The following is a 26,889-nucleotide window of genomic DNA, read 5'->3' as shown; positions in this document are numbered from 1 at the left end:
CACCCTGACAAAAAGAAATCATGGCCCTGCTGTTAGGCAGAAAAGGCCCACTATACATTTGCCTAGCACCTACCTGTAGGGTGCTACATAAATAAAAATGACAAATCGTTTCCCTAGTTTGTAGACCCAATGGGATTTTTTTTTTTTTTTTTACCAAAAATATGAAACAGAATACAAATTGCCATTTTTTTTATTGGGAATGTTATATAGCAGAAAGTGAAAAATATTGTTTTTTTTTTTTTTTTTTTTCAGAATTGTTGCTCTTTTTTTGTTTATAGCGCAAAAAATAAAAACCGCAGAGGTGATCAAATACCACCAAAAGAAAGCTCTATTTGTGGGGAAAAAAAGGACATGAATTTTATTTGGGTACAGCTTTGCACGACAGCGCAATTGTCAGGTAAAATAACGCAGTGCCGAATCACAAAGAATGGTCATTCAGGGGCAGAAGTAGTTAAAGTAGCACTGTAACCTGAAAAAAAAAAAAAAAACTATTTAGCATATTGGAGTTATTTTTTAAAGACAAATTCTACCGAGCATTGTTTGCCTTTGAACTGAACACATTACATTTGTAGCACTGCCCCTTAGAGGACTGCTGGATATAACACTTTCTGGATTCCCCTGGGTTACCCGTAGCAACTGCTTGCAGAAAATTATCACTTTAAGTCGTTGGCTCAGTCAGTGATCAGTCCAGGGGATTTTGTTTTGTAGTTTTATTTAGAACTTGGATAGGAGAAGGGATGAGTGGGATGCTCCAACTAATAACTATTCACAGTATTGAGGACAACTGACTTTAGGATGCGGCAAGGCCGCTCTTTCACTCTGCCACTGAAGTGAAGATATTTGGTGTTCCTGCTAGCAATTCTCTTCAGGGTTCTAAACTCGGCACCCCCTTTCTCTCTCACTGTGTGTGCTGACACCCGTCCACTGACTCTATCCACTGGAGTGGTCCCCTTCCTGGCAGACCCCCGGGCAAGCTCCTCTGTATTCACAGACACTGTTTTTTCAGAGTCACTGTTGCCTTAAGCTCCACCAGTCAGCTTCTCCTGGTCCTCTGTATTCAGCCACACACTCTGGTTCACCAGGCCGACTGCCTGTGACCACCATCCACTGCTGCAGAAGAGGAGACAGCCGTCACCCTCTTTATGGGACCTGGCTTCCCACTGAAAGACCCCCTACCTCATGTGCCCTTGGCTTTTATACCCTATCCCATGATGCACCACTCTCTGTGCCAAACCCATGGGACGGTATGAAAGCCTGTGTGTCATTGGCTGGGTTTCCTCCACTGTCCAATGTACCTCTCCATTGGGTACAGTGGGGACACTCCCTCAGCCCACATGAATCCCACATGGAACACATGGAGCAGGCCTAACTAGTAGATCCAGCTCCCTGATAAGCAGAGAGCTCAAATGCTTTACCTATTGCTTTCCTGTTAAGCAGAGAAAGCCAAAAACTATACCTGCTATTTAGCACCTGACTAGGAGGGTGCTACACATTATATCCTGTAATCAGTGTTGATGGGGTGCCATGCCTTTAAAAGATGAAAGTAATATTATATAGTAATGACATAAATTCAAGATTTCTACATGCATTTCTATACCTTAGAATGTCATATATACTGTAAGCAGGTCTTAATGAGAACAAGAGCAAAAATAGCTCCGCTCCTTCCCTCACGCTGCCATGCATGTCAGTTATGATAATGAGGTCATCAGCAAAGCCCCGTACACCGCATGGCTCCCGAGGACCTTCAATGATCTATGCAGTGGTCACAGACTATTCTGGGTGTCTTGTTTAGGAGATCAGCTAATGATCATATTCGCAGCCCCACCGCCTTTAGATATAATTGTTAATAGGTTATACTTAGCAATCTAAATAGTTCTGCTGTAAAAAAAAAATCTAGAACAGAACAGCTGGAGCGCTTTTATTTTTAAGAAGAAACTTGCTGTAAGACAAATATGTTGGCTTTTGTTGCTGAAAATTTTCTGGTTGTCATACTGATCCCCTGACCTAAAAGTGCAACTAGTCTGTAGCCAAATCTTCTTCCAAATTCCTTTTATGCACTTATGGGAAACTCTGAACCATTTCAGGGAACATTGTGTCACTGATAACTCTGTGAGCTTTGGGGGCAAAGTGCAGGAAAATACAATTAAGGTGCAGTGAAAATAACAGGCTCTGTTATTTCCAATAATGTATTGAAGCCAGAAAATGAAAATGTGTCAGGAAATTAGCATTTTTAGAATTAAAAAAAAAAAAAATATATATATATATATATATATATATGTATATATATATATTCATATATATGGACCCTGTTTCTTTAAATCATGTTATACAGCACAGTGGTTGTGCTGTGTAATTTGGCCTCTTGTATCACCTGCAATACCTGGCTGATCCTGCCTGGTTCCAGGGCCATCTTACCGAATGGGCACTCTGGGAAGTTGCCCAGGGCCCCTACTTGACCGGGGGCCCCACCTGTCCAGCGACCCAGCCAAGCATTAGTCCCGATTCCTGTGTGCATCCCGCTTGCCGAACTTAGCAGGTGGCAAACGCCTGTTGGCCCTGCGCTGTTGTCAGGCTTCTTGGGCCATGGAGGGGGAGCCCACAACTGCAGGAATGCCTGTCCGCCTCCATAGGAACAGGCACACACAGGACAGTTGAGTCTGACTCCCATCCGTGTGTGTGTTCACCGGACCAAGCCACCAAACTTGAAAGCTGTCATTAGCCTTGCACTGCTGTACCAATTAATATTGCCTTATCGATAATTTGCATTTTTATTCTCGTGGGTGATTGTGTAGGCAGGGCCCCAGTGCACTGCATTGCCCAGGGCCCTTTAATGCTCTTAAGATGGCACTGCCTAGTTCTGTCTTCCCTCCTGTAAAGTTTACATGCATCTGTCATTTACATGCATCCGTCATCCACAGCTCTCCCCTGAAAAACAACCCCACACCATAATCCCCCCATCTACCGAATGATTTGGACCAGTGCACAAATCAAGGTCTATAAAGACATGGATGAGCGAGTTTGGGGTGGAGGAACTTGACTGGCCTGACCTCAACCCGATGGAACACCTTTGGGATGAACTAGAGCGGAGACTACGAGCCAGGCCTTCTCATCCGACATCAGTGCCTGACCACACAAATGTGTTTCTGGAAGAATGGTCAAACATTCCCATAGACACACTCCTAAACCTTGTTGACAGCCTTCCCAGAAGAGTTGAAGCTGTTATAGCTGAAAAGGGTGGGCCAACTCAATATTGAACCCTACAACCTAAGACTGGGATACCATTAAAGTTCATGTGTGTGTAAAGGCAGGCGTCCCAATACTTTTAACAATATAGTGTTTATTTAATAGAGGGTACACCCACAGCAAATAAATTGCATAGCATAGCGACAGCAGGTACAGTTTGCTTTTAAGTAATTTTTTATTTATACCTAAGGTGAAGCCTGCTAAAAACAGCTGGGGGAGGAAGGAGAAGGAGTCATTGAACAAACGCACTTAGGTGTAGATTTCAGATTGACAAAGAGATACAGTGAGGGGAAAAAGTATTTGATCCCCTGCTGATTTTGTATGTTTGGCCACCGACAAAGAAATGATCAGTCTATTATTTTAATGGTAGGTTGATTTTTTACAGTGAGAGACAGAATAACCACAAAAATATCCAGAAAAACACATTTCAAAAAAGTTATAAATTGATTTGCATTTTAATGAGTGAAATAAGTATGTGATCCTATATTAATCAGCAAGATTTCTGGCTCCCAGGTGTCTTCTCGACAGGCAATGAGCTGAGATTAAGAGCACTCTCTTAAAGGGAGTGCCCCTAATCTCAGCTTGTTACCGGTATAGAAGACACCTGTCCACAGAAGCAATCAATCAATCCGATTCCAATCTCTCCACCATGGCCAAGACCAAAGAGCTGTCCAAGGATGTCAGGGACAAGATTGTAGACCTACACAAGGCTAGAATGGGCTACAAGACCATCGCCAAGCAGCTTGGTGAGAGGGTGGCAACAGTTGGTGCGATTAATCGCAACTGGAAGAAACACAAAATAACTGCCAATCCCCCTCTGTCTGGGGCTCCATGCAAGATCTCACCTCGTGGAGTTTCAATGATCATGAGAAAGGTGGGGAATCAGCCCAGAACTACATGGGAGAATCTTTTCAATGATATCAAGGCAGCTGGGACCATAGTCACCAAGAAAACAATTGGTAACACACTATGCCGTGAAGGACTGAAATCCTGCAGCACCCGCAATTTTCCCCTGCTCAAGAAAGCACACGTACAGGCCCTCTGAAGTTTGCTAATGAACATCTGAATGATTCAGAGGAGAACTGAGTGAAAGTGTTGTGGTCAAATGAGATCAAAATCAAGCTCTTTAGCATCAACTCAACTCACGTGTTTGGAGGAGGAGAAATTCTGCCTATGACCCCAAGAACACCATCCCCACCGTCATACATGGAGGTGGAAACATTATGCTTTGGGGGGGGGGGGGGGTTCTGCTAAGTGGACAGGACAACTTCACTGCATTAAAGGGATGATGGATGGGGCCGTGTACTATCAAATCTTGGGTGAGAATCTCCGTCCCTCAGCCAAGGCATTGAAAATCGGTATTCCAGTATGACAATGATCCAAAACACATGGCCAAGGCAACAAAGGAGTTTCTCAAGAAGAAGCACATTAAGTGGCCTAGCCAGTCTCCAGACCTTAATCCCATACAAAATATGTAGAGGGAGCAGAAGGTTCATATTATCAAACGTCAGCCTCAAAACCTTAATGACTTGGAGAGGATCTGAATAGAGGAGTGGGGCAAAATCCCTCTTAAGATGTGTGCAAACCTGGTGGCTAACTACAAGAAATGTCTGACCTCTGTGATTGCCAATAGGGGTTTTCCCATGTCATGTTTGAAATGTTTGAAATGCATTTCTCTGGATGTTTTTGTTGTTCTTCTGTCTCTCACTGTTAAAATAAAATTACCATTAAGAGCCCATTCACACAGGGGCGACACGACTTGCCGGGCCGACCTGTGAAGTCGCGGTGCACGCTGTGCACCGCGACCTCGGCGCGACATGCACAGACTTCATATCATTGAAGTCAATGCAAGTCGCCTCCAGGTCGCCCCAAAGTAGTACAGGACCCTTTTTCTAAGTCGGAGCGACTTGTGTCGCTCCTATTAGAACTGGTCCTGTGCTAATCAAGGCGACCCACCGCGACTTGTCAGGCGACCAAGTCGCCGGACAAGTCGCGCTAGTGTGAATGGGGACTTAAAATATAGACTGATCATTTCTTTGCCAGTGGGCAAATGTACAAAATCAACAGAGATTATAATACTTTTTCCCCTCACTATAAAAGCTCCACCTGCTGTCTGTACAAAGTTTTAATAATAATATGCAACACTTGATATGTTTTAAACTTTTTTTTATCTTTTTTTCTTTACTCTTTAAATAAAACATTTGCTTTATGCATAAATATTTAATACAGGGTGCAAAAATAAAAAAGGAATCTCAGAGCACTATGATTGGAGATGCAGTTTGCCTTCAGGATGTCTCTTTCTAATTAAAATTTAAAGGATTAGTTCACTTTTAATGGCTATTTCCCCCCCAAAAATCCCCTATACATTCTAGGAGTCCAAGCACTTTAGATACGACTCCTCCACTGTTAAAATAGTTGTTCTGGTCTCCCTCCATACAAGTGGGCTTCATGCATCCTGCCCAAAAAAACTCCTTAGTAGATGACCCTCTCCATTATGCATTCACTACAGGATGGCCGAACATTAGAAATGCCTTCTCAGTGTCTACTCAGGCTCATTCAAACACCTTGCATATGCAGTGCATTCTCCTAGCCATTCTACTCATTCAAATTTGACTACTAGGATATTCCTATGATACTGAGCACCATCTAGTGGCAAAATGTAGTATTTTTAATTCAAAATGAATGAAAAACACTTTTCCAGCACAGCGAATAGCCTAATGACTTTCACTTTTCACTTTCACTGTGTTAGGTTTACATGTACGTGTAGGCCTTATGCACACGATGCTCTTTTGAATGCTTTCCTCCTGACAGGAGAAACGCAGCGCTAAAATACACCTAAAGCCATGGTTTTCAAACACGTTTAGGCGCGTTTTGGTGCGCCAAGCATTTGGGCATTCATTTATTCTATTGGCCAGAATACTAATTTATTCTGCCCATTAAAATGAATGAAAGCACAAGTGCTAAATGTGCCTAGCCCAGTCGCGGCTGGTACTCCATGGTCCGGGGGGCTGGTAGACAGACCACACCATACCCCCGACCACACCAGCTCCAGCCCGTACCCCTAACAATGCCCCCCCCCGCCCCGGTCGCCGGCTCACTTACCCTGTGGAAGGCAGCGGCGGCTTCCCCCTCAGTCTCCTCCGTGGGCTTCCCCTGCATCTCCTCCCTTCTCCTCCTCCTTGGCCAATAGCATGGCCTCTCCTTTTGGCCAATTGGGAAACGGGTCTCAGGACCCGCTTCCTGATTGGCCAGGAGGAGAATCAGTGTGGCAATAGAGAATATGCATTTGCTATTGTCACACAACTGGGTGGGCTCAGGGCGCAGTGCTCTGCTCCCCGAGCCCACCCTTTTTTGAAGTCTATTTGAGCCTCTGGCTCTAATCACGTGCTTCAAAAAAAAACAAAAAAACAATTGGAATCCATGCATCCGGCGCCCTGCATGTAGATTAGGGGGCTGGACGCATGGATGGGGGGGGGGGGCGCCACTTGCCTAGCCTTTAGATGCAATTACATGCTTTTGGGCCCATTGGGCATTTTTTTCTGCCCAAAAGCTCCTACCCTGAACACGATTTTGTTGCATTCAGATTTCTTCCCCTTAACTCCCCTGCCTCTAAATGCCTGTAAACGTCTATGTGTGCATGGGCACATAGGCCAACATATAGGGGCGTTTAGGGGCGAAAAAAAAAATCATAAAATGTCTGTAAATCAGAGCTGCAGTGTGCATGAGACCTAGGCTACTGAAAAAGCAAAGTGGGGAGATTTACTAAAACTGGAGAGTGCAAAATCTGGTGCAGCTCTGCATAGTAACCAATCAGCATCCAGGTGTTTTGGTCAAAGCTTAAGGCTTCTTTCACACGGCGTTCAGTTTTTTATGCCCGATCAGTTCCTTTTTTTTTTTTGAAACGGACACGGATGACACTTGTGTCATCCGGTCCGTATGTCCGTTTTTCATCCCATCCGTTTGCGGATGAAAAACGGACATAATGCATGTCTATGTAAATACGGATGTCTGCGGATGACACCACTGACATCCGTTTTTGCGTCCGTTCCGTTTTTTGAACGGAAGAAAAAATAGGTTTCTCTTCCGTTCAAAAAAACTGAACTGAACTGAACTGACAAAAAACGGATGTCAGAGGATGATCATCCGCTGACATCCGTATTTACATAGAGATACATTATGTCCGTTTTTCATCCGCAAACGGATGGGATGAAAAACGGACATAGGGCTCTTTCACACGGGCGTTCCGTTTTTATCTTCAGTTCCGTCACTTTTTTTTTGTTATGAAACGGACACTGATGACAATTTTTACATCAGTTTGACATCCGCGGACGTCCGTTTTTCCATCCGCCGACGTCCGTTTTTTGTCCGCCGACGTCCGTTTTTTGTCCGCCGATGTCCGTTTTTTGTCCGCCGATGTCCGTTTTACATCCGCTGACATGCTTTTTTTTATCATTTTTCTATACATTTTCCATCCGTTTTACATCAGTTTCATATCAGTTTTTCATCCTTTTTTTTTATGACTCATAATTTCCCATGTCACTTTGCTCTTAACCCAGCATGCATTGGGTTTCCCATGCTGCTTTGTGGTCCCAGTGTGCATACAGTGTGTCTGCCTGTGTGTTCCTGTGTCTCATTTCTTGTGATTTATATCAAAGCGAGCAATGGCCCCTTCCCGATTTTGGGATGATGTCACATGTCTTATGCTACTGTATTATGTGAGGGGAGTGGAGAGCCGGAGGAGGAAGACTGTTCAGCGAAAACGTCGCACCTATTGGGTTCATCCGATGATGCTAAAGAGGCCCTCTGAGGGATTTCTGTCCCTACACTATGCGGATTTAAGACGGTATCCGGTTAAATTTTTCAATTTCACCAGAATGAACGTAACGACATTTGATTTTGTCTTGGAGAAATTGTTACCACGTCTTCAGCGGATGGACACCAATATAAGACGCAGTGTGCCGCCAGCAGAGCGTCTGCTAGTGACTCTCAGGTAAGTCAGCTGCTGTTGTCATGCTTTATATGCTGTTGTCATGCTATATGTCATGCTATATGCTAGGGGCAAATGTCAGATAACATGAAATTACCAACTAAAATGTACTTTTCCGTTAATTCTTGTCTAATTTCCTTATGCCTAGGTTTCTTGCATCCGGGCAGACATTTACGTGTCTGAACCATTATTTTCTATTGGGGATCTCTACAATATCAATGATCGTTCATGACACCTGCAAGGCCATATGGGAGGAGCTAACACCGATTGCAATGCCTGTCCCTGATGAAAATGTGTGGTTGCAAATAGCTGAGGGATTCCTGATGAAGACCCAATTTCCCAACTGCCTTGGTGCCCTTGACGGGAAACATATGCGGATTAGAATGCCTCCTGGATCAGGCTCCAGTTATTTCAATTACAAAAAATTTTTTTCATTGGTGCTGATGGCTATCTGTGATAGCAACTATAAATTTATTATGGTGGACATTGGTGCATATGGTAGCTCTGCTGACTCCCGTGTCTTCAGGACATCCGCTATGGGTAGAAGGCTGTTAGATGGACGTCTAAACCTACCTGCTGACAAGCCACTGCCAGGAACAAATGGACCAGCTATACCTCACGTTTTAGTGGCTGATGAAGCATTTGCCCTCTCACGTCACCTTTTAAGGCCATACGCCAAACATAATCTAACAAGCCAAAAAAGGATTTTTAACTACAGACTGAGTAGAGCAAGAAGGTTCGTTGAGTGCACATTTGGAATCTTAACAAACAAGTGGCGCATTTTCCATAGTGCCATTCAACTTAAAGTGGATAATGCCGAAGAAGTGATCAAAGCATGTTGTGTGTTGCACAATATCGTACGTGATAAAGAAGGCTTGAGCATGGATGATGAAGATGAAACACATTTGCCCTCTGTGCAATATGGTGGACTGCGCCCGAACCATTCAGCTCTTGCTCTACGAGATAAATTCGCAGATTATTTCATGACCCCTGAAGGAGAAGTTCCATGGCAGTATGCCCATATGTAATCTTTTTAAAGATTGTAACTGCACTTATTTTCCTTTTGTTCATTAATATAATAGTTTCCATTTGTTCAATAAAAGAATAAAAACAAATTCTTTGTCAGAAATTTTTTTTTATTTAAACAGCATCACACATAACAACCTCTGTGATTTTAATATGAAATAAAAGACAATTCAAAATCCAAAGTCAACCTTATAAGTCCTGATAATAGGGACTTGGAGCATTCCCGAAATGCGTTGATGAGGAAGATGCAGACGTTTGGGACATGTAGGAGTCCTGAGAGCTTGACGTTTGCTGGCTGCTGGTGGGCTTTGACTGGGTAAATGGTGGTGCATGGGATGGGGGTCCACATGGTGGGAGGGTATGGGTTGGCATCCTATTATATGGCAGGGTTGGGTTAGGGGGGTAGGATGGATTATAACCATAATGGCCAGGTGATGTACTTGGCATCATTGGATGCTGGACTGGCCTTTGATACAAATGATATTCTGGTATGGGTTCCCCAGCTATTGCAGCTTTTATACATGTGATGGTTACATGAGATATCTGCATTTGTACCTCCATTTTTTTATTATTAGGGGTCTGGACCAAATGATGATATAGGCTGCGGAGGAATGCAGCATCATAATTGTTTGAGTCTAGGAAGGGGTCCATGGATTCAGACCTACGCATGGCCCTCATATCCTCCATGAACTTCATCATGGCAGTGTCCATTGGTGTTGGTGCAGCACCTCTTCTTTGTGACCCTCTAGAAGCTCTGGGAACCTGTACAGTAGGGAAATTTGTTAGAACATTTGTCTTTATTAATGTTTACAATAGGGGCTTAGGTTTGGTAAAATTTACTTACATGTTGTCTTGGCGTGCGGACTTGAGTATGTTGAGGAGACACCTGTGCAGAAGTTTGAGGCTGTGATTCGTGGTCACTTGTGTCAGCCTCTGCTTCGGTGACCTCTTCCCCCTCCTCTTCTGTTTCTGTAATGTTGGAGCTGGTGCTGTAATACAATACATTGATAAATTATTTGTCCTACTTTTCAAATTGATTAAATTTTACGTAGAATGACAGCTTTGTACTCACGGTCTTAAGTCCATAACATTACGCAGGAATGACAGCATTTCAAAAAAAGGACTTCTCCTCCTCTGGCTGACTCCTGCCCCACTTCTGCTCTCCTCAGCCTCATCGTTCAGTTCCCTCCTGTAGCGGTCCCTTTGTGACCTCCATCTCGTGATGATTTTTTTGCCTATGAAAAATGGATAATATAAACTTAATTACATGACAGATGTCACAATTAGGTGGACCACAAGTCTCAGCAAGCGAACAGTGAAAGATACGGTAATATAACTTTACATTTCACCTATCTGTCTCTTTTAGCATGCTGAGACTTGTAGTCCACCCATATGTCACAATTAGGTGGACCACAAGTCTCAGCAAGCAAACAGTGAAAGATACGGTAATATAACTTTACATTTCACCTATCTGTCTCTTTTAGCATGCTGAGACTTGTAGTCCACCCATATGTCACAATTAGGTGGACCACAAGTCTCAGCAAGCGAACAGTGAAAGATATGGTAATATAACTTTACATTTCACCTATCTGTCTCTTTTAGCATGCTGAGACTTGTAGTCCACCCATATGTCACAATTAGGTGGACCACAAGTCTCAGCATGACAACCCCACCCTCACATCCCCCCAAAAGATACACTTACCACGTATGCGACGTTGCCTATCACTCAAGGAGGTCCAGTTGGGGGTCACGTCCTTGAAAATTTCCTCCCACAGCCTGGATTTGGTGATCCGGTCACTATACTCGGTACAATGTTTGTCCCAAATGCCAGGCCTGGCATGTACTAGCTGGATCAGACGTTCGTGGGACACATCACGGGCCATGACTGCTGCTTGTATTGGGAGTGGTACTTGGGGTGTGGTAACTGGTGATTGTTGTCACTTCCTAGACCACTAGACCACTACCTGGGTCAAAGTTTACATATTATACTGTATTTTATTGGAAAAAAAAAAAAAAAAAGGATATGATCGGAGCGGATGTCAGCGCTAACATCCGTTTTGTGTCCGTTCCGTTTTTTTTACGGAGGAAAAATAGGGTTCTCTTCAGTCCAAAAAAAAGGACATGAGCGGACCGGACGATAAACGGATGTTAGCGGATGTACATCCGCCGACATCCGCAATCCCATTGACTTGCATTATGTCCGTTTTTCATCCGCAATCGGAAGGGATGAAAAACGGACATACGGAACGCCCGTGTGAAAGAGCCCTTATGGAACGCCCGTGTGAAAGAGCCCTAATTGAACAAGCTGAAGTTAAAAGCTGTTTGGCTAGCTAGCATGTGTGTAGATGTGTGTGTCAATTTCAGCTTTTCACAGCAAGGAGACCCAGAAAAATGATTATTTTTATTAATATTATACAGGATTTACTGTAGATATTACCAACAGTTGGCACAGCACGTTAACCACTTCTGGACCGGGCCTTTTTCTGACATTTGTTGTTTACAAGTTAAAAGCAGTTTTTTTTTTTTGCTAGAAATTTACTTAGAACCCCCTAACATCATATTTTTTAGCAGAGACCCTAGAGAATAAAATGGAGTTCTTTGCAATATTTTTTATAACACAGAATTTGCGCAGCGGTCTTACGAACGCAATTTATTTAGAAAAAATACACTTTTTTGAATCAAAAAATACGAAAACAGTTAAGTTAGCCCAATTCTTTTCTATAATGTGAAAGATAATGTTACGCCGAGTAAATAGATACCCAACATGTCATGCTTCAAAATTTGTGCACACTTGTGGAATGGCGACAAACATTGGTACTTAAAAATCCCCATAGGCGACACTTTCTACGGGTTACCAGTTTAGAGTTACAGAGGAGGTCTAGGGTAAAACTATTTATCTCGCTGTAACGATAGCGGGGATACCTCATATGGGTGGTTTGGACACCATTTACATATGTGGGTGCGAATTGCGTATGTGTTCGCTTCTGCACGCGAGCTAACGGGGACGGGGCATTTAAATTTTTTTTTCCTATTTATTTTATCTTTTAATTTTTATTTTTACACTGTCCTTTTTTAAAAAAAAAACAATATTGATCACTTTTATTCCCATTACAAGGAATGTAAACATCCCTTGTAATAGAAATAAGAATGAAAGGACCTCTTTATTGTGAGATTTGGGGTCAAAAAGACCTCAGATCTACACTAAAAAAGAAAAAAAAATCATTTTTTTTCTTAACCACTTGCCTTCTGTGCACTTAAACACCCTTCCCATCCAGGCCAATTTTCAGCTTTCAGCGCTCTCACACTTTGAATGACAATTGCGCGGTCATGCTACACTGTACCCATATGAAATTTTTTTCACACAAACAGAGCTTTCTTTTGGTGGTATTTAATCATCTCTGGGTTTTTTATTTTTTACAAAAAAAAAGAAAAAAGACAGAAAATTTTGAAAAAAAAAAAAAAAAGTTTTTCTTATTTTCTGCGAGTAAATTTTGAAAATAAATTTTTCTCCCTCACTGATGTGCGCTGATGAGGCGGCACTGATGGGCACTGATAGGCTGCACTTATGGGCACTGATAGGCTGCACTTATGGGCACTGATGAGGTGGCACTTATGGGCACTGATGAGGTGGCACTTATGGGCACTGATGAGGAGGTACTAATATGCCGCACTGATGAGCACTGATAGGTGGCATTGATAGGCGGCACTGATAGGCGGCACTGATAGGCGGCACTGATTGGCGGCACTGCTGGGCACTGAGAGGTGGCACTGCTGGGTACTGAGAGGTGGCACTGCTGGGCACTGAGAGGTGGCACTGACGGGTGGCACTGATGGGCACTGATAGGTGGCACTGATGGACACTAACGGGTGGCACTGATGGACACTGACGGGCGGCACTGATGAGCACTGATGGGCGGCACTGATGAGCACTGATGGGCAGCACCATCAGTGCCCACACTCAGTGCCCATAGTGCTGCCAGTCAGTGCTCATCAGTGCCTAGATGAGCAGGCACTGATGGGCACTGACTGGCAGCACTATGGGCACTGATTGTGGGCATTGATGGGGGCACTGATGGCGGGCACTGTGGGCACTGATGGGGGGGCAATGTGTGTGGTTTTTTTACCTTTAGTAATCAGGGCACTGGTGATCAGTGCCCTGATTACATGTCTCTGTGTCCCCAGCGGCTGTCGGCTCCCCCTCCTTCCTCACACTGCAGTGTCTGTGTGAGGAAGGAGCGCCGGCGATGAGAGATGATCTCATATGTTTACATATGAGATCATCTCTCATTGGACGGCTTGATCACGTGGTGAATGGCCGCTGTGATTGGCCATTCACCACGATCTGTGATCGGCCGTGTCAAAGGGACACGGCCGACACAGATTCTCCCCGATGCGCGCGGGGGGCGTGTCACTGGAGGCCGTTTAAAATCGAGTCCGCGCTGCAGCCGTATATAGGCTGTAGCGCGGATGGGAGGGGGTTAATGAAAAAAAATAGTCTCCTCTAAATCCGTTGCTAGGAAGTGACATATGACCTCGCTCCGGTCCTCCAAGGCCATAGAGTCGAGTGAGGGCCATCTTGCCCTCACTCGACTTCCTGCCTGAGAGGATAATGGACCAGATTGTTTTCCCCACTACCGTCAGGTTTGGTAAGCAGGGAAAACGACAGGGAAGCGGGGAAGCAGTGGGAGGGGGGCACCTCTCCCGCCACCCATAAAGGTGATCCCGTGGCAAATCTGCTGCTGGGACCACCCTTATTTTAAAGCGGACTGCCCGCCGTTTAAAAAAATACTGGGGTTATGGCAGCTGTCTGCTGCCATGACCACGGTATTTAATGTCAAAATACCGACGTAAATACACAATAGGCGGTCCACAAGTGATTAAAAAAAAAACAATGGAAGACAGTACGGTTACAATACAATTCAATTCAAGTGCAAGAAGAGTTATGTACAATATAACATACTCATATGACTAGAATTTTTTTTTTTTTTTTTTTACGTAATTAATTGAATTTTTTTTTCCTTTTTTTACATAATTAATTTTTATCTTTACCATAGTAAAAAAATAATTTATACAATAAGTGCAGAGCCACTCTACATTCCTGGTCAGTTTTTAGAAGAGCCCTGAATGAAGGAGCACTGTAATATCCAGCATATCCCAGGCAGATGTTCTTCTCTTGAAACCCCATGACATCAGAGAGGCATCTGCTTACAGTTCTGGAGCATTATTTCCCAGGAGAAAATTAAATAGAAATTCACAAAATATGAAAGTGTATATGCATGCATCCTCATATCAAAGACAATATTTATTTTTATTACTTTATAAAGGCACAGGTAAAGCACTATCTCTTAATAATCAACGGTGACTGTTTTGAAGTCTCACAATTCATAGGGCTCCCGTGTAGGTGGAATAATTAAAAGAGCAGGATTTTATGCCTGTATCATCTCCATTTTGTGTCGATCTCTGATCATGACAGAATCAATGTTGTTTACTGCACGGAATTAAAAGGCACCATGGGGTGACCAGCGTATCTAGGCACAGCGGGGGTGATTCCTTCAGAATTTTACTTATTTCTAATGTTTGTTTCCATATCAGCCCGGCACTGCCAATAAAAGGCTTGGGACAGATGAGACGGACAAAAGTTTTAATAAATATATTTTTTCTTTCTTTTTTTTCATAAGTAAATACAGTTTTAGCTGTGGTCCATTCCCCTGCCTCATTAAAATGTTATTCTTTTTTACAAAGAATCCTATGCATTAAAAAACACGACCAAGAAATAATCCTGGTCTCACGGCATTGTTGTTTATTCCTGATTGTCAGTAAATGTCCATTTCTTTTGATCTGTTCAGAGGATGCAATGTTTTTTTTTTTCCTTTCAAAGCTATTCTTCTGAGTGATAAAGAGCTCAGGCAAACAGCTAAATTATACAGCTAAAATCAAAATATGACTTGGCTTTTCTACCAAAAGAATTTTAATTCTGTGCAGCCACTCTTGATTTATAGTCCAGTACAGTTAACCAATGCATCTTGGTCAAAAACCCCCCCCAGCCTACTGCTTGAACTTGTTGAAATGGCAGTATTCTGTTAACATGCTTATTCTGTTAGCTCCTCCTGTTAGCAAGGCTCCAGTGTTAGACTGACAGCACTCGGCAATGCCATGAAGTCCTGATTGTCTCACATGAGGGCTCTTCCTTTCCCATTCGGAAGTGATTGCAGAAAGCTAACGAAGAGTGATTTTCTTCTGTATTTAAACATAGATTTAAAGGGTAACCTCCAGCTAAAACCTGTTAATCAGGAAAGTGACAGACATGTGTTAAAAATATTTCCCACCTATGTGGTCAAGATGTCGTCTGGGGATAAACCAGCAGCTTGGTTTGGGTCTTCTTTCTTCTGGAACATCTGCATTTATTAACATTAGAATTATTATAGATTTATTTTAGCAAAGATTTTTATTGATTTGTTATTATTATTATTGTTATTATTATTTATGTAGCACTAAGATTTTGCCAAACACTTTGAAAGGTCTATTTATTAGTCATGCCATCCTGGGGGATTGCAGATATCTTAAAGTGTCATGAAAAAACCATTGGGGTCAGCCATTGCTGACCTCTCCTCTGGAAAAACAAGGTCCCAGGCTGTAATGCTTATGCTTTGGTGCCCCTGACCCTGAACAAGTATGAGGATAAGGAATTCTGATTCTTTTACTCATTTACCTGTTTCAGATCTGTGACCAAAAGCTAGACAGCAAGTATTTTCAAAAGAGGGTCAGCAATGACAGATTAAAGTATATACCCTACAGCTGATGTTCCGACAGCCCAGATTGAACACCAGACAATACCCAAATTCCAGGGTGTGAAGATGGAGTGTTAAGGAGGAGCTCCAGTCCCCCCACCCAAAAAAAAATAAAATAAAAGTCAGCAGCTACAAATACTGTAGCTGCTGACTTTTAATATTACAACACTTACCTGTCTAGGGATCCAGCAAAGTCGGCACCCAAGCCAATTTTTTAATCGGCTCTTGGGTGCCGGCCACTGCCATTCCTTGTAAGGGAAATGGGCAGTGAAGCCTTGCAGCTTCACAGTTGGTTCCCTACCGCGCATTCACGAAGCATGCTGCGCTTTGTTAATGGCATGACGGCAAGGGAAGGAGGAGGGGGGCTGAACTTCCAGGGGAACCTGGTCAAGCCGAGGTCCCCCAGAAGTGGGGACGGGTACCTGTCAATAACAGGTACTTGCTCCCCCCTCCCCGAAAGGTTCCAAATGTGGCAGATGAAAAAGGGGGGGGTGTAGGAAAACAAGTGAAACTTCCCCTTTTGGGAGGAGTTCTGCTTTAAGAAAATATTTGATACTTAAATATGTGTTTCACAGAACACATGGCTCACAGGAATAGAGTTGAGCGATGCTAGCCCACAAAAATGTGATCATATAGGTGAAGCTTAGTGGGCTGTGTCAGTTCCTGGCTTCTTGTCTTGGATTCTCCAACAGTGAGATTGTTTTATCTTAATTCCCAATTTTCTTAATGTCACTTGGGGATGTTAAGTGTTCCCAACTACATCTGTTGGTCCTATTGCATATTCCAAAAAAAAAGCAGGCGTAACAGAAACCGCTCATAATGCCCCCAGGGGTGTTAAAACCCTTGAACACTTGGGTCTCACCAAGGGAGTCCCCAACAGATACAAGCCCCAATAACATCTACCAAAAATATGAATATCCCTATTTATGGACTAACTCTGAGTTACTTGAACATGTTGAGTGATCTCACCAACCTTTGTGTGTTCCCATTAAATATTCCATAATGTAAAAAAAGGAAAAGTTGCAACATGCATTACAGAAACCCCTCGTTTAGCTCACAGTGAGTGTGTAGTCTATGGAACTCCAAAACTGAGATCCCGGGAGATATCAGAATCTGATATTCTTAGCTAATAAAAACTGTCAGCCACTCTTACATATTCAGTAATATAAAAAATGTAACAATTTCAATAGGCAGAATGGAAACCATTCCTAATGCCCTCAGCTGGTGTTCAGATCCTGTTGCTCAACACTAAGATCTCATCTAAAGAGTCCCTGAGAGGGATCTCAGCATCTACCAATGTTAGCATCTACCAATAATACTTGGGAATGTTAGGTGTTCTCACCTACTCTTGTGCACTCCTATTACATATTTCATATTGTCAAAGAAGTAAAAAAAACCTGGAAGACAGAATAGGAACCCATCATAATGCCAGTGGGTGTTCAGACTCTGGAACTCAAACACTGACATCTCACAAATAGATACCCCAAGAGATAACATGATCTGTCAGCATCTACTTTAAAAAAAGAAAATATCTCTTTTGGTGGACTTACTAAATGCCACTTGGAAAATGTTGAGTGCTCCTACCCAACTTTGTGTGATCCTAGTATATATTTCATAATTTCAAAGCAGTAAATATTCCAATAGGTGTAAAGGGAATCCCTCATAATGCCTGCAGCAAGTGTTTAGACCCTGGAACTCAAACACTGAGAATAGAGTCCCTAAGACCCCGTTCACACTGGGGCGACCTGTCAGGGGACCTGGTCGCCCTCCATAGAGAAGCTGTGGACCGGTTCTAATAGGAGCGACACAAGTCGCTCCGACTTAGAAAAAGGGTCCGGAGCTTTTTTGGGGCGACCCCGGGAAGTAGCGTCGCCCCAGTGTGAACGGGGCCTGAGAGGTTTCAGAAACTGTCAGCATCTGCCAAAAAAGTAAATACAGTAAACCCCCCACTCCATCGCGGTTCAGTTTTCGCGGTCCCTGTATATTGCAGTTTTTTTCTGTAATGTTATTTTACTATATAAATCATTGTTAATTAAATATAAGTATCTTTTATGTGTTTAAATGAGTTTCTATTGTTTTAAAAGTGTGTTTAAAGTGACCTTAAAATGCTTTTAAAAGTACAGTGACAGTAAAAAAAACATTCCTACAATGCATTTTAATAGGGTTTTTCTATTTCGCGGATTTTCACTTTTCGCTGCTGGGTCCGGAACGTAATTCCCGCAATGGAGGGGGGTTTATTGTACCCCTTTTTGTTGCCCAACTCACTTGGGAAAATTGACTGTTCCCACCTACCTTTGTGTGCTACTATTACATAATCAATAAGGTTAAAGAAGTAAAAAACCCAAAAGGCAGAATGGGGACCCCTCGTAATGCTCACAGTGTTCAGATACTGGAGCTCAAACACTGAGATTTCACCAATAGAATGCCTAAGAGATAACAGGAGCTGCCAGCATCTATTTTAACCGCTTGCCGACTGCCGCACGACTATTTACATCGGCAGTCAGCCCCTCACAGGCAAAGCGACATAGGGCTACGTCGCTAGCCTGTGAGGATCTAGGGAGCGAGCGTGCGCCGCCGGAGGCGCACACTCCCACGCGGTCACGGACCCCCCCGCGCGTGTGCCCAGTGGACTCGATGTCCGCCGGTCACTCATTATCGTCCGTTAGAGCAGGAGAAAGGCAGGCGGCTAATGTAAACAAAGCCGCCTGTCATTCTTCCCTGTGTAAGAATAGTGATCATACGGTTCTACTATGTAGAACCGTTGATCACTGTTCCTACACCTCAAGCCACAGCCAATCACAGTTAGAAGCGCGCCCCTAGGGACACACATAACCCCTCCCTCTCAAAGTTAACCCCTTCACTGCCAGTGTCATTTTACAGTAACAGTGCATATGTATAGCACTGATTACTGTAATAATGTCACTGGTAACCCCAAAAGTGTCAAAAATGTCAGTCAAGGGTCCGATCTGTCCGCTGCAATGTCGCAGTACCGCAAAACAAATCGCTGATTACCGCCATTACGCGTTAAAAAAAAAACAACAAAAATGACAAAACTCTTTCCCTTAGTTAGTAAACGCAATAACTTTTGCGCAAACCAATCAAAATACGCTTTTTGCGATTTTTTTTTTACCAAACATATGTAGCATAAAACAAATTGGCCTAAAATGTTAAAAAAATTTGATTTTTAAATTTTTTTGGGGGAATTTCATATAAAAAAATGTGAAAAATATTGTTATTTTTGCAAAATTGATGCTTTTTTTTGTTTATAGCGCATGATCAAAAAATCGCACAGGTGATCAAATACCACCAAAAGAAAGCTCTGTTTGTGGGAAAAAAAGGACATCAAATTCGTTTAGGTACAGCGTCGCACGACTGCGCAATTGTCCGTTAAAGTCACGCAGTGCCGAATCGCAAAATAGGCCCTGGTCAGGAAGGGGGTAAAATCTTCCGGGGCTTAAGTGGTTAAAAGAGGAAATATTCCTTTTTGTAGACTAACTGAATACCACTTGGGAATGTTCTAATTTCCTACCTACCTTTGTGTGTTCCTGGTAAATATTTCATAATGTCAAAGAAGCAAATAATCCAAAAGGTTTAACCGGAACCCCTCATAATGCCCCCAGCGGGTGATTAAACCCTCAAACTCCCAGCAACAGAGTCCCAGGGAGGTTATTAGGAATTGTCAGCATTCACCAAAAAAGGAAATCACCTTTGGTGGACTGACCCTTTAAGGTGCTAGCCTGCTTTTAGGAGGAATTCTTTATAGTACATTACAGACAAGAAGGCATTTTGCTGCTTACAGTAAAAGTGTTAAAGTGCATAGATATCATGATTTACTGAAATTTTAATTACCCTCACCATCATCACCTATTGTGAAAAGCATGTTCTGAGCTGCCTTATCATTAAATCGACATATATCGAGGGGAGGTTTAAGAGGTAGGATGAGCTGCCTGCAAAGGACTTGGGAAGAGGAGGCATCACATCTTATTATACACCCTCCCCCAGTGTAGTCACCAGTCACTGAATCATGGTCGCTGATCCTCTCACATGCAGTCACTGTGAAGCACAGACTGCAAATAGAAGTAACCATGGTCTGTGTCGTACAGCAACCTTTCATATAATCGTTAAAGATCAGCTGGAGACTGAGGCAGGAGACGGTACGGAAGGATTGCAGAGTGATGAGCTTTGGAGTCATCTAAGGTGAGGATCTTGTGCTTTACAATAGAAAGGAGTTATCCTTTAAATCTCAGTTAGGTTCATTGTCTGGAGTCATTAGGAAAATGCATTTATAAAGAGTTATTGGACATGGCAACTTCTGTTTTTTTTTTTATTAGCCAATCTTTGTAAAATTTTGATGTATTGTCTTTTTTGTGCAGACTTTAACACGTGTGTTGGATTCTAGGGATAGTAATGAATTAACTCTACTATCATTATTGTTATATCATTTCACTTCTCTTTAAAGAGCAGCTCCTGGTAGCAAGTAAATGAATCAGCAAACTGCTAATGCTATCTTGGAAACATTACAATTTTAGCCATTTAGCATTGTCAGTTTAACCTAAATTAGGGATCTTGAAGAATTAAAGTGTGTGTAAAATGTACAAAGAACTTCTCCTATTGGCTCCTATTTGGTCTGTTAAATGTCTTATTGAAATCATTTTGTGTTAGTTGTTCAATATATAAAAAAGTAATCAATATATTATAAATTTGTATTAGAATTTGACAGCTCTCCTGTGTAATTTGCACACTTCCCTTGTTATCTCAAGGAGTCGGTTTTTGCCTTGTAATACAGAGCAGCTAGTGCCTATGCTGTGGAGAGATTATGGCAATGGGTAGGATTCAGTAGTTTAACTACAGACAACTGGGTAAAGCTGACAGCAATTTTTGTAATTTAAGTCCACAAAAAGACTCATTGTACTATCATTACACAACCAAACTTGGGATATGTGCACTGCTGGTAGATGAACAGATATTTCACTGTACTTACTGAGTATTTAACATGTTACTAAACCCAGGACTCTGCATTCACTATATCTGGTCTCCCACAGTACACAGAACATGGAAATGAAATTATTTTAGCAAATTTAAATTGCTAAATACCTTTTTTTATCAGCGGTTAGAGCAGTCTTGTGACTTCCTTGAGTGTCTGGTTAAAGCTTATAGGAGGAGTTTTAATTTTCCCACAATTGTCCTATGAGAATGCAGGACCCCTGGCCCTCTGTCTGGACAGTGCTGATTGGCCCTGTGCTGATCACATGCACTTTCTCAAGAAAAAAAGAAATATAACTCTCTAGCAATACACACCAAACTGAGCATGTGCAGTCCATCCCCTAGCTCTGGAAATATCAGGAGATCTATTAGAGACAGTGGAAGAAAGGGAGGATCAGGGGAGACAGGACTGGACAGCCTTTTTACACAATGCAGGGGATTAACCCCTTAGGTTCCACAGTGAGTATAACAAGCATGCTTTACTGCATATACAGACTCATTTTACTGTTGTGGGTTTAGTAACACTTTAAAAGAATAAAACATGGAACACTGCTACCTTTCTTTTATATTAACTTTGTAAAGTAACAGATGCAATAATTTAGAGTGGCAGAAGGATTTGGTTCTTAACCGCTTCCATACAGAGCAGTTTGACACCCTTCCTGCCCAGACCAATTTTCAGCTTTCAGCACTCTCACACTTTGAATGACAATTGCTCAGTCATGCTACACTATAACCAAACAAAATTTTTATCATTTTTTTCACACAAATAGAGCTTTCTTTTGGTGGTATTTGATCACAACTGGGGTTTTTTTTTTTCGTGATATATGCAAAAAAAGAGCAAAAATTTTGAAAAAAAAAACACTTTTTTTTAGTTTCAATTATGAAATTTTGCAAAAAATTAATTTTTCTTCATACATTTGGGCCAAAATGTATACTGCTACATGTCTCTGGTAAAATTAACCCAAATTAGTGTATATTATTTAGTCTGTGTGAAAGTTATTGAGTCTAGAAGCTATGGTACCAATTACTGAAAATTGATCACACCAGATGTACTTACTGCCTATCTCCTTTCTTGAGGCCCTGAAATGTCAGGACAGTACAAATACCGACCAAATGACCCCTTTTTGTAAAGTAGACAGTCCAAGGTATTTAGTAAGAGGCATGGTGAGTTTTTTGAAGTTGTAATTTTTTCCCACAATTCTTGGGAAAATGAAGAAAAAAATTTTTTTTTCTTTTTTTTCCCACAAAGTTGTCAATTTATAAGCTATTTCTAACACATAGCATGTACACAGCAAAAATTACACCCAAAAATACATTCTGCTACTCCTTCCGAGTATGGCGATACCACATGTGTGAGACTTTTACACAGCCTGGCCACAAAAAGAGACTCCACGTCCAAGAAGCACATTCAGGCGTTCTAGGAGCATAAATACACATAAAACTTTCTTACTACCTATCACACTTTTCAAGGCCCTAGAGCACCAATACAATGGAAAAGTCCACAAAATGACCCCATTTTGGAAAGCAAACACTCCAACGTATATTCTATGAGGCATAATGGGTCGTTTGAACATATCATTTTTTTCCACAGGTTTTTGGAAAATGTGGGAAAAAAATGAAAACTTTTTTTTTTTACACAAAGTTGTCAATTTATAGGATATTCCTAACACATAGCATGTACACAGCAAAAATGACACCCCAAAATACATTCTGCCACTCCTCCTGAGTATGGCAATACCACATGTGTGAGACTTTTTCACAGCCTAGCCATATAGAGGGGCCTAACATCCAAGGAGCATCATCATGCATCCTAGCCACTTGCCTAGGCCTATTTTTGACATTTGGTGTTTACAAGCTAAAATCAGTTGTTTTGCTAGAAAACTGCTTAGAACCCCCAAACATTATATATTTTTTTTTAGCAGAGACCCTAGAGAATAAAATGGAGATTATTGCAATATTTTTTATCACACCGTATTTGCGTAGCGGTCTTCCAAACGCAATTTTTTTGGAAAAAATTCACTTTTTTTAATTAAAAAATAAGAAACCAGTAAAGTTAGCCCAATTTTTTTCCATAATGTGAAAGATAATGTTAAGCCGAGTAAATAGATACCCAACATGTCATGTTTCAAAATTGCGCACGCTCACGGAATGGTGACAAACTTTGGTACTTAAAAATCCCCATAGGCGACAATTTAAAAATTTCTACAGGTTGCCATCTTTGAGTTACAGAGGAGGTCTAGGGCTCAAATTATTCCCCTTGCTCTAACGATCGCGGCGATACCTCACATGTGTGGTTTGAACACCGTTTACATATGTGAGCGGGGTTTCTGTATGCGTTCGCTTCTGCGCGCGAGCTAACGGGGACAGGGCGCTTTAATTTTTTTTTTTTTTTTTTTTTACTATTTATTTTATTTATTATTTTTTATTTTTACACCGTTTAAAAAAAAAAAAAAAATTGATCATTTTTATTTCTATTAAAAGAAATGTAAATATTCCTCGTAATAGAAATAGGCACGACAGGACCTCTTTTTTGTGAGATCTGGGGTCAAAAAGTCCTCAGATCTCACAAGTACACTAAAAGATAGAAAAAAAAAAAAAAAAAAAAATAATTATAATATAAAATGAAAAAAAAAAAAAAAAGGACCTTTAAACCGGTTTCTAGGCAACAACATTTTCCGTAGCTCCGGTCCTCCAAGACCATAAAAAAAAAAAAAATTGATCATTTTTATTTCTATTAAAAGAAATGTAAATATTCCTCGTAATAGAAATAGGCACGACAGGACCTCTTTTTTGTGAGATCTGGGGTCAAAAAGTCCTCAGATCTCACAAGTACACTAAAAGATAGAAAAAAAAAAAAATAATTATAATATAAAATGAAAAAAAAAAAAAAAAGGACCTTTAAACCGGTTGCTAGGCAACAACATTTTCCGTAGCTCCGGTCCTCCAAGACCATAGAGTCAAGTGAGGGCAAGCTTGCCCTCACTCGACATCCTGTCTGTGAGGATTCGGGACCGGATCGTTTTCCCCTCTGCCGGCGGGTCCGGTAAGCGGGGAAAAGGACCGGAACGCGTCGGGAGGGGGGGGGGCGCCTCTTCCGCCATCCCGGAAGGGTGATCCCACGGCGAATCCGCCGCTGGGACCACGCTTATCGGAAAGCCAACCGTCCACCGTTTAAAAAAATACCAGGGTTATGGCAGCTATCTGCTGCCATAACACCGGTATTTAGGTTTAAACGGACGACGTATAAAAACCTTTTTGGACTTGGACATGGTGGCTGTATGAAGGGTGACAGGTACTCGGATACTTTGTTGGGCAGGTGACAGGTACTCTGGTACTGATGAGCAGGTGGCAGGTACTCGGGTACTCCGATAGGCAGGTGACAGGTACTCGGGTACTCTGATGGGCAGGTGACAGGCAGGTGATAGGTACTGATGAGTAGTACTCACTGACTGATAGGTGATAGGTGATACTGTACTGATGGGTACTGATGATCAGTACTGATACGTGATAGGTACTGATGAGTACTGATGAGTAGTGATGGGTACTGATGAGCAGGCGGCAAGTACTTGGGTACTTCAGGCGTCAGGTACTCTGATGAGCAGGTGGAAGGTACTCGGGTACTCTGATGGGTAGGTGACAGGTACTCAGGTACTCTGATGACGGGTACTCCGTTGACAGGTACTCAAAGTACCTGAGTACCTGTCATCAGAGTACCCGAGTACCTGTCATCAGAGTACCCGAGTACCCGTCATCAGAGTACCCGAGTACCTGTCATCAGAGTACCCGAGTACCCGTCATCAGAGTACCCGAGTACCTGTCATCAGAGTACCCGAGTACCTGTCATCAGAGTACCCGAGTACCCGTCATCAGAGTACCCGAGTACCTGTCATCAGAGTACCCGAGTACCCGTCATCAGAGTACCCGAGTACCTGTCATCAGAGTACCCGAGTACCCGTCATAGGAGTACCCGAGTACCTGTCATCAGAGTACCCGAGTACCTGTCATCAGAGTACCCGAGTACCCGTCATCAGAGTACCCGAGTACCCGTCATCAGAGTACCCGAGTACCCGTCATCAGAGTACCCGAGTACCCGCCAGAGTACCCGAGTACCTGTCATTAGAGTATCCGTCATCAGAGTACCTGAGTACCTGTCATCAGAGTACCCGAATACCTGTCATCTGAGTACCTGATGACAGGTACTCGGGTACTTTGATGGGCTAGTGACAGGTGCTCTTTATTGGGGGGGGGGGCAATCAGTGTGTTTGGGGTGCACTGTACTTGGTAACTAGCTGTTACCACAATCTCCTCTTCACACAGGATCAGTGTGTGAGGAGAACACGGTGACAGCTAGTTACCGTGTTCTCTGTTGACATTTGTGACCGGCTGTGATTGGACACAGCCGGTCACGTGGTAAAGAGCCAATTTCATTGGCTCTTTACCTAGATCGGGGATCGACTCTGTCCGAGGGACGAGCCTCGTCCCCGATCGCTGCTCTGCGCGCCCCCGGGGGCGCGCATTGCAGAGAGAACGAGCGGCTCGTGCTGGAGCCGCTCATGTGATCGGCTGTGATTGACACAGCCGATCACGTGGTAAACAGCCAATTTCTATTGGCTGTTTACCTTGATCAGTGATGGGCTATGTCCGAGGGACGAGCCTCATCCCTGATCGCGCCGCTGCGCGCCGCCGGGGGCGCGCAGTAGCAGCTAGAACGGGCCGACGTCATATGACGGCGGCCCGGATCTAGACAACCACTTTGCCGACGTCATTTTACATGACTCGGTATGGAAGTGGTTAAACACGGACAGTCTTTTTAAATGAGGGACATTTTGGAGCTACAGGAATTACTGCACGTTTACAGCTTTGCTTAGGGTTTTCCATCAAGACTTCAATAGACAACTGGGTTTCTGATTTACTGGAGCCCACTAACTCTTTGTGGATAATAAAAAGATGGCAGCATAGAGAAATGTAGGGAAAGACACAGGAAAGAGAATAAGGTCTGGGAGCGGAGAAGGGGGATCAGAGAAGAGCTGGCAGGTGTTATGTCATCATTGTGTTGGCAATCCTTGAGTACATGGGGAAGTATCTAGAATACCGCATTTAACATTTGCATTCTGCAAGATAGGGTGGTTTTAGAACACAATAATACTGAAAAAATGGTACTTTATAGAACTGTGATTTAAATATGCCTGTGAATCAAACTTGTGGTTTGCCTTCACATGGCAAATGCCCCATATCCCAGCAGCATATATTCTGTTCCCTCACTTCCTCTTTCAACTGCCCAAAGTATAATAAAATACCTGGTGCTTACAGGTATGGAGGAGCATGGGACTCATTCCACGTGACTCTGCTGGGTAAACCACCAAGATCAGTGCTATCTGAGCTGGGGCTTTAGCCCAGAGAAAACTACAAATTAAGTGACTTGTAGCTTACACATATTGGCTACTGCTGCTGGTGGCATTCATAAAGCAAACAAAAAGTGTGTATGTACAATACAATATCTCTAACAAAGGATACATGGTGATAAATGGGGAGTACTGGGATTGAGCAGGTGTGGAAAGTGGAGTCCCCCAAGAATCTGTCCTGGGACCAATCCTGTTTAATTTATTCATAAACGACCTAGAGGATGGGATATCCAGCACAATCTCAATATTTGCGGAGGGTACTTACATAGTTACATAGTTACATAGTTACATAAGCTAAGCAGGCCAATATCTTCTATGCAGGACATAGTAACCTTACAGGCAGATCTGAACAACATAATGGGGTGGGCAACTACATGGCAGATGAGGTTTAATGTTGAAAAATGTAAGGTAATGCACTTGGTTGTCAGAAATACGAATGCAAGTTACTTGCTAGGGGGTG

At 42.6% G+C, this 26,889-nt stretch overlaps 1 protein-coding gene across 3 annotated transcripts in view; it reads left to right on the top strand.

Annotated features, from left to right (window-relative positions):
* Positions 1-26,889, top strand: part of CNTN5 (contactin 5) — a 2,223,160-nt gene that overhangs the window by 946,462 nt on the left and 1,249,809 nt on the right. Inside the window, exon 1 of one of the 3 annotated variants that reach the window (XM_082244683.1) lies at positions 20,165-20,241. The exons of the other annotated variants lie outside the window; for them this stretch is intronic. The gene's annotated coding sequence lies outside the window, so the exon portion shown is untranslated. Of the gene's footprint in view, positions 1-20,164; positions 20,242-26,889 lie in introns of those variants that run through there. 3 annotated transcript variants of the gene reach the window in all.

This window comes from Pelophylax lessonae (genome assembly GCF_965119305.1).
Source record: "Pelophylax lessonae genome assembly, chromosome: 2".
Lineage (NCBI taxonomy): Eukaryota > Metazoa > Chordata > Amphibia > Anura > Ranidae > Pelophylax > Pelophylax lessonae.
Note: the sequence above shows the minus strand (reverse complement) of the source record. Positions and strands in the feature narration are given on the sequence as shown.